Source organism: Crocodylus porosus, unplaced genomic scaffold, assembly GCF_001723895.1.
Source record: "Crocodylus porosus isolate Cpor-Errol unplaced genomic scaffold, CroPor_comp1, whole genome shotgun sequence".
Taxonomy (NCBI): domain Eukaryota; kingdom Metazoa; phylum Chordata; order Crocodylia; family Crocodylidae; genus Crocodylus; species Crocodylus porosus.
In genome coordinates, this window is record NW_017728931.1 from 65,181,806 (window position 1) to 65,190,115 (window position 8,310).

The window sequence follows — 8,310 nt, forward strand, 5'->3', positions numbered from 1 at the left end:
TAACTTTTTTTTTTTATTTTTTATTTTTTTTTCCAAAACTGCTTTTGGATGATATTGCATTAGTTGGAAGTCAGCACTTTGTCTTGCTCATATTCAGCTTGAGGCATTGTGAAGACTTCTGTTTCATATTCAGATGAGAAATAATATACTTTTTTTTACAGGAAAAAAAAATCAAAATATCCCTTAGCTATAAGCTTAACTTGCCATATAAGCTACAATTAGATTTCTATATTGCTGCATCATACTTCAGCAGCTTTGTATTTTTTTTTTTGTTCATCAATTTACATCAAGGATCCCTGACTTCTGTGTGAGCTCAGATGACTCTAAAAGGAGATTTGCCAACTTTTGCAAATATTCTGCAGAAGAAAACTGATATTTTGAGGCAAAGCTTCTGACCTAATGAATTCAAAGCGCATCTTGAGCCTTTATAAAGTTCAGTTCTGAATTACTCGCTGCACAGTAATCTGCCTTATCTAATAATTTTGTCTGACTGTTAAATAAGTCCTAATGCTATTTTGGGGAAGTAGAATAGAGCTATAATAAATCGAGATGAAACTTTAAAAAAAATCAACTTACAGTAACTGGTGTGGAAGGTTCTGTTCTTTCATTTTAAAAGTACAGCACACAGTGACGCACAGTCTTGTATCCATGCCATTTATTTTAAGAACATATAGTTCTTAAGTAGGTTTAAACTCACTAACTCTATTTCTAAATCTCACTGTGGCTAAAACCAGATTTCAAAACTGGTCCTTTTAATGATCAAATATCAACTAGTAATGATGAAATATTGGTCAGTCTTTCAAATCAGTGGCTTCTGTGTTCCTGAGTGATGTCTCATATTGCAGTCTTTTTACTGCATGGTCAACCTACAAAACAGGCTGTGGAGTTCACTAGTATGGATATCAAGGAAGGAGAGGGTGCCTTGTACTAAAAGCTTGTCTAAATCTTTTTCCCACTATGTAGCTGGTCCAAAAAATTATTGCCCACAAAAATCCTTGCCTCATGTTTCCTGGTCCCACATGGCTACATTTGTCACTTCAATGTTGCTATAAAAGTAATTTGGCCTTTCCACAGCTTTTCTCTTTTTTTGTCTAAACTCCAGAAACATTGTTTTAACACACAGTTATATCCTTGATGCTGGTTGGTTTTGCTCATAAATATGTGTTTAAATCAAAAAGCAAAATCATAGACTGTTTGCTATGAAGAATACAAAATTTTGCAATTGAGGGAGGAGTGGAAAACAAATTGCCCTACAATTTACATTTCCAGTGGCATTGTAATATGCTTTTTAAACTGCACCAATATCCTGACTGAAAGGCCTCTTTTCTAACCTGTAGCTAATCTATATTCAGCCTCACCTTTTCATATCACCCCAGGCAACTTTTAAGAAAGCGATTATAAGAGAAAATAAGTTTCTTTACAAGAGCTGACTGCTAGACCCTCTCTCTCCTCTGTGTTCTTGGTATTGTAGTGCTTAAGGTTGGAAGGAGCCTAAAGAGATCATCAGGTCTGACCCCCTACCCGCTCTTCCTCCTTTTATACTGGTATTTGTCACTTCACAGGGATTAGTACAAGAATGGGTGATTTCAGTAGCTCAGGTCTCATCTCAGATTAAACTAAGCTGATTTTAAATGGCAAGGTTGAAGAGCAATGAAATATAACTGTTTTTTATATAGGTGGGGGAGAGATTGTTACCTAAATCCAAGCCAAAACTTAGAATTTAATGGGTGCACAACAATGTGATGATATTGTTACTATAAAACTTCAAACAGGATTATCTACTTGGTCGCTATGAATGATGTAAACCTCCAAAAATTCAATCTTTTGTAAAAGCTTCCCTTAAGTTGTAGGTGCTGACCTTAAGTTTTATTCTTCCTCTTCCTCATAAGTAGTCAGAAAGGAGTCCTTCAGGCAGACCTAGGAACACCATGGAAAAACCTTCAAATTCTCCCTGTACTTCATTTTTGTACACACCTACCTGTTGTTTCTTGGCCTTCTTACTGTTTTTGCTAACAAATTGCCTTCTGCAAGGGGTGACATATCATACACTACCTTGCACAGCAGCAACTATCCATCAACAAAAGTAATCTGCAGTTCTAACACTTGCTTCCACACCTCTTTTCAAGTACAGGTAAGAAGCAGTATAGGGAGCCGAATAAAAGCTGTAACTCTAAGAGAACACTTTTTCCAGAACTTGACAATGAGCTCAGGAGGCTTGATCCATGTTCTGCTGCTGCCAAATAACTGAAGCGTATTGGCAAAGTACATATCAGATTGTCCTCTAGTGTCTGATCCACTGCTGCTCCCATGGGCTTTATTAACTTAAGTGACAGAGGTCAGGCCTGTGATCTAAAAATCTGAACCTTGCTGATGACTTGAATGTGGAGCCTATCTGGTTCCTCCTAATAGAGCCTGATATGGGCTCTGAAGGTTGGAAGGAGGGAGAGGTTCAGTTTCTAAAATGACGACATAACATTTTAGAATCTACACCTTGAAAGAGCAGTAAGGTTGCAAAATCAAGGACTCAAAACCTGTTATTGAAGCAACTACTTAGTACTTTGCTATGTTCTGATTCATTGTTTTTTCACTATCAACACAATGCATAACTTGATACAGTAGATGGCACTTTTGTGTCACAGAACAACTATTGTGAACTTTTAAAGGAAAATACCAATTCAAATTGTGTTTGAATTATTACAATAACTGGGTTATCTGAAACATCTCTTTTAAAAATCTCCACACACTTAACCTGCAAAAAACCTTTGTTCCCCTCTTTTCATGGTGTGTATTTGCTAGCTCTTCCCAGTCATTTTCAATGACTTTAGGAGGACCTACCTGCAGGCTGGATACAATCAGTTGATGGGCCAGATCCAGCCCATGGGCCATATTTTTGCCCACCCTGGTGTAAACTTTAGTAGTCCCTAAGTTTTCTAGTGATCCTGTACAATAGCATTTGCTTGCATCTGCTTGACCAGAGTTTGGGTAAGGTAAGGAGGCAAAGAAAATGAGTAAGTGAAAGCATGTCAGAAAAGAGAAGAGTATAGAAGGAGTGACAAAGGCAGATCAAAAGTCAACTAAAGGTTGAGAGTTTGTTTAGTGGCTATTATGCCAGTTAGATCTGGTTTAGGATGTGGCATACTATATACAAGGGATTTAAAAAAAACCCAAACCTTATTATTAATCAGGAGATTAAACTATTAGGTACACTTCTGTATTTGATAAACAAAGCTGTAAATCTTTAGAAACCTGAGCTTGGTTCACCTCAGAACCTTTGTTCTTCAGCCCTGAACTACAGTTCTTGCCAAATAACCTATCTGCAAATGACTTGATGAATGCTGCTTTAAAACTTTCTTTTTTAAACCTAAATAAGAAGTTGTTTAACCCTTGGCCACTTTAGAGCTTTTTAAATTTTAGGACTTAGTATATTTAAAAAAATCTTTTTTTTATTTCAAATATTAAAAATGCTGTCAATAATATATATTTAATAGTTGGTTTGAAATGCCTACATTTTTGATCATCCATATGCCATATATTAATTTCACTATTAACATTCATTTAAACTTATTCCCTTGATTATTTGATTCTTTTTTTTTTTTTTTGGTGGGACAAGCTCCCTGAACCAGCCTTGGTCCCAAGAACATCTCTGGTTGTCAATGAGTGGGGAGCTAAGAAGGAGGGAACCACTTCCTTCCCAAGTCATCTATACCAGTGGTTCCTAACCTTTTTCATACCTTGGACTGGCAGAAGTGGAATGGGACTCGCAGAGCTGCCTGCCTACCTCCTGGAGCTGCCCCACTGCCCAGCTTTAACCCCAGAAGCCACTCATCTGGGCAGACAGACGGGAGTATGAGCCAGGAGGTTTATACCACAACCCGGCAGCCAGCCCGCCGTGTCCTGGTGGTTGGGGAAACTAATCTATATTATGATGCTACAGAGAGCGCAACAGAAACTCTGCTTCTCTTTCTCTCAGTTCCGGCCAGTAAGCTGTGAAGTTTTTTCTTTCATTCCACTTTGATTTACATTAGGAGACTGGGAGAATCCAGTTCTAACCAAGCAAAATCTGTTCCTCTCCATACCTCACTTCATTTCTGGCTTTAAACAGCCTCAAAGAAAGAAGGAATGGGTTGCCTCTGAGCATGAGCTGAAATAGTGCACTATTTATGAAGCCTACTTGAATATCTGCCACTTAGGTGTTTTCATACCTTTTAAAAAACAGGGGGAGGAATTATTTATTTTTACTTTGGAGTAAGTGAAATGAGTGAGCTATCCCAAGGAGAAATGCAATAAAGATAAGGTGCTGGGACTATAAACTTTAAGGATTTTTGCTTCCTCTTTCTGCCTGTGAGACCATCACTTCTACATATCCCTCCTCTAATTGATTAGCTAACCCTATCCCTGTTGCCCCATAAAGAAGGGTTTACATTGTCAAGTTGCTTTTTAGTATTGTGCTAGATTTGGAGCTGCTCTGCAACTTAAGAATATTGCATGTTGTTCTGGGTATTAAGGTATTTTCTGCAGATTAACACTTGGACATGACAAGTGACTTTTTGCAAGGACAGATAAAGTCAAAGAGAATGGCTCAAAATAATCATCTCTCTGGAAAAGCTTGATGCTGAAGGGCAGTGCTGAGACTATAAACGTTGAAGATTTTTGCTTTCCTCTCAAGTTTGGACTGTGGCAGGAAAAGGCACTCAAGCTCAAGCATGAATGACTTGTGCTTCCAGAGACTGAGCTGGGGGGGTGGGGAACATTTGTAGGTGGCAGCATGGGCAGTGAGGGGGGACTGCCTGCAGATGCTGGTGGATGTGTTGGCAGTGGTGAGCAGGAATGGCCCACAGACACTGGTGGTGGCGGTGGGGGATGGCAAGTGGTGACGACCCACAGAAGTCAGCAGCAGTTTTGACCAGCCAATGTCAGGTGGGGCACATACCCCCTATGTGTTGCCTAATGAGCCCAAGAGATCACAAGGAACCACTGAAGAAAGATGGTACAATTGTTCAAGGGAAACACTGAGACATACATCACCAGCTTTGGGTTCCTGAAGAAGATAAGCCTAGCTAATTTTTTTAAGGATGGCAAGCCTTTTGGTAAGACATATGCATGCAGACTACTGTTAAAGACTAAGGATAGACATTCAAAAACCTTGAGCCTGAATTGATTCAGTCTTTTGCAGGTTAGTTTAACCTGGCTGGGCTGAACTGGTTTATAAGCATGCAGACATTCCCTCTGCACTGAAGAAATGCAGGTACATGCCTGCAGTTGTTCAGGCTAGAAGCTGGGGGTGCTAAAGCAGCCCTTCCTTACCATCTACAGTGCTGAGCTGAGGGTGGGTGTAGCCAGGCCCTGGCAGGATGCTTTGATTAGAGAGGGGTTCCCCACCTCCCTCACTGCTTCTGACCAGCAAGGGAGCCTGGAGGGAGTTGATAACTGAACATTTATCAGCCCATGAAGAAAACAAAAACCTCTCTTATTAGTTCAAATTCTTCTTAAACAACTTTTTCCAAGGAAGGAATGGAGGGACATTACCAGCTGACCTGTTGATTAGCTCCAAAAAGCCCTAAAGAGACACTGTCCTGTCTGCCTTTGTCTTGTTTGCCTTACACAGACACCTCTTAGCCAATACGTGGTATGCTAGCTAATGCTACAGTCCAGTGCTCTGGGACAGAGGAGGCAGGGGAAACCCTGCTTGAGTGAGAAGTGTTTGGGGGAGGGGTGGGGCAAGGGGAAGCAATGCAGATGCTGCTGTGCCTGCAGTCTCTGCTGGAGCTCGACCTAGGGAGCAGAGAGCCCAACCCAGGTCTGCAAAGCATCTGGGATGTGGGGGACTCTGGTTTAAGTTAAACCAGCAAGGGGTCTAGAACAGACATTGCATAAACCAGTCTGACCCAAATCAGTTAAGTCTGATACTACATTCAACTAGGTTTATCTCAAACAGGTTTCAGTCACTTTCAAACTGGTTTCATGTGCACTGAACATGTGTTCTGTTACAGGTTTAAACCAGTTTCTGATCACTTAAACTGGTTTGTGTGTAATGTCTGTTCGTAGCCCCTTTTGGTAAAACATATGGAAATACTTTGTCCCTGTTACATTCCTACTATTAAAAACCAACAGTTTGTTTTTAGGAGTCTGATTGATCCCTATAGACCCAGTGATATGACTCCTAAAGTAACAAATGACAGATACCTCAACTCAGTTTCATCCGGTGGGCAAGCCTGGTTGAGCTGCTGGGTACTTTAGTCCAGGCCCTGGTGTAAGATTTGGAGAACAGTGGGATGTGGTGTTCAGGATGTGTTGAACCTTGATCTTCCATGAGGGTGCTGTTACAAGTTACCTTTATAATGTTTTAATGGTGTGGAATGTTATGCTGTCAAAAAGTTAAAACGGTCTAAGAGCAGTTAGAGGTTAAGGCTTAATGCCATCTCAGATCTGCGTGACTGTGACTTGCTACTAGATGGCTGTTGAGCAAAGGCATGGCCAGGACTCTTGCTGTTTTAGGATGGGAGTGAGAGGTTGGCATATAACTTAGAGGCAGAGCAGAGGAAGGTGAAGGGACAAGGGAAACTCAGCAAGGAGAATGTTTGTTTGTTTTTCTCTGGTTGATTTAGTGCTGGTTAAAGGTGCCTTAGAGAATGAAATCCTGAATGTATCCACACAATGGTGGCATCTACATACTCACTTTTTACTGTGGAGCTGACTAATTAGCTCCACAGTAAAGTGTTGCCATCTGTGCATGCGGCACTATTCATAGATTGATAGACATTAGGGCTGGAAGGGACCTCAGAAGATCGAGTCCAGCCCCCTGCCCCAGGGCCAGGAAGTCAACAGGGATCATAGGATCCCAGCAAGATAAACATCTGAATGTCTCTTGAAGGATTCAAAGTAAGTGTTTGAACCACCTCCAGCGGCAGTCTATTCCAAACCTTGGGGGCTTGGACAGTAAAGAAGTTCTTCCTTACATCCAGCCTGAAATGGTCTTGGAGGAGTTTGTGACTATTCGATCTTGTCATCCCTTGGGGTGCTCTGGTGAACAGACATTCCCCCAGATCCTGGTGAGCACCCCTGATAAACATGTAGGTGGCCACCAGATCATCCCTGAGCCTGCGCTTTTGCAGGCTGAAGAGTCCTATGGCTCTTAGCCTCTTTTCATAAGATCTGTTTTCCTGACCTCTGATTCATGTGCGTGGCTCTCCTCTGCACTCTCTCAAGCTTGTCCACACCCTTCTTGAACTGTGGAGCCCAAAACTGGACGCAGTACTCCAGCTGCAGCTTCACCAAGGAAGAGTACAATGGGAGAATGACATCCTGGGATTTGCTTGAGAAGCTTCTATGGATGCAGGCCAGTGTTTTTTGCTCGCTTTATTAGCTGCAGCATCACATGGAAGGCTTATGTTCATCTTGTGGTTAATCATGACCCCCAAGTCCCTTTTGTCTGTAGTGCTAGCCAGCATAACACTGCTGAGCCTATAAGCATGCAGCAGGTTTTTCTTCCCAAGGTGGAGAACCTTGCATTTTTCAGTGCGAAACACCATCAGGTTCTCATCTGCCCATTTCCTGAGCCTGTCAAGGTTAGCCTGGATCACATTCCTGTCCTCAGGTGTGGATGCTTTACCCCATAGTTTAGTCTTATTGGCTAACTTGGCCAGTCCGCTTCTGATACCAATGTCCACATCATTAATCAAGATGTTAAATAGTATAGGCCCAAGGACAGAGCCTTGAGGGACCCCACTGGTCACAGTGCACCACAATGATTGACTTGCATCCACCACTACCACCACCCTCTGGGTCCTATCACGGAGCCAATTCCTCAGCCAGCAGATCATGGTGAGGCTGAGGCTGCAGTTAGCCAGTCTTGCCAGGAGGGTGATCATAGGATATTAAATCAAAGACTTTAAAAAAGTCAAGAGATATGACATCAATCTCTTCCCCCTGATCCAGGGGATAGGTCACCTGGTCGTAAAAGGAAATAAGATTGGTCAAGCAAGACCTACCCACAACAAGCCCATGCTGACTATCTCTCAGGATGTTGCTATTTGGCCAGTCTGCTAAGAATGGCCTCTTTAATCTTTTCTAAGACCTTCCCTGAGAGAGGGGTCAGGCTGATGGGTCTGTAGTTTGCTGGATCCACTTTCCTCTCTTTCTTGAAGATAGGTACTGCATTGGCCTCCCTCCACTCTTTGGGCACTTCACCAGAGCGCCAGGAGTTCTCTAAGAGCTGTGCCAGGGGCTGAGCTATGATGCTTGCCAGCTCCTTGAGTACCCTGGCATATAAACTTTCAGGGTCAGCTGACTTGAAGGTATCCAGCCTCTCAA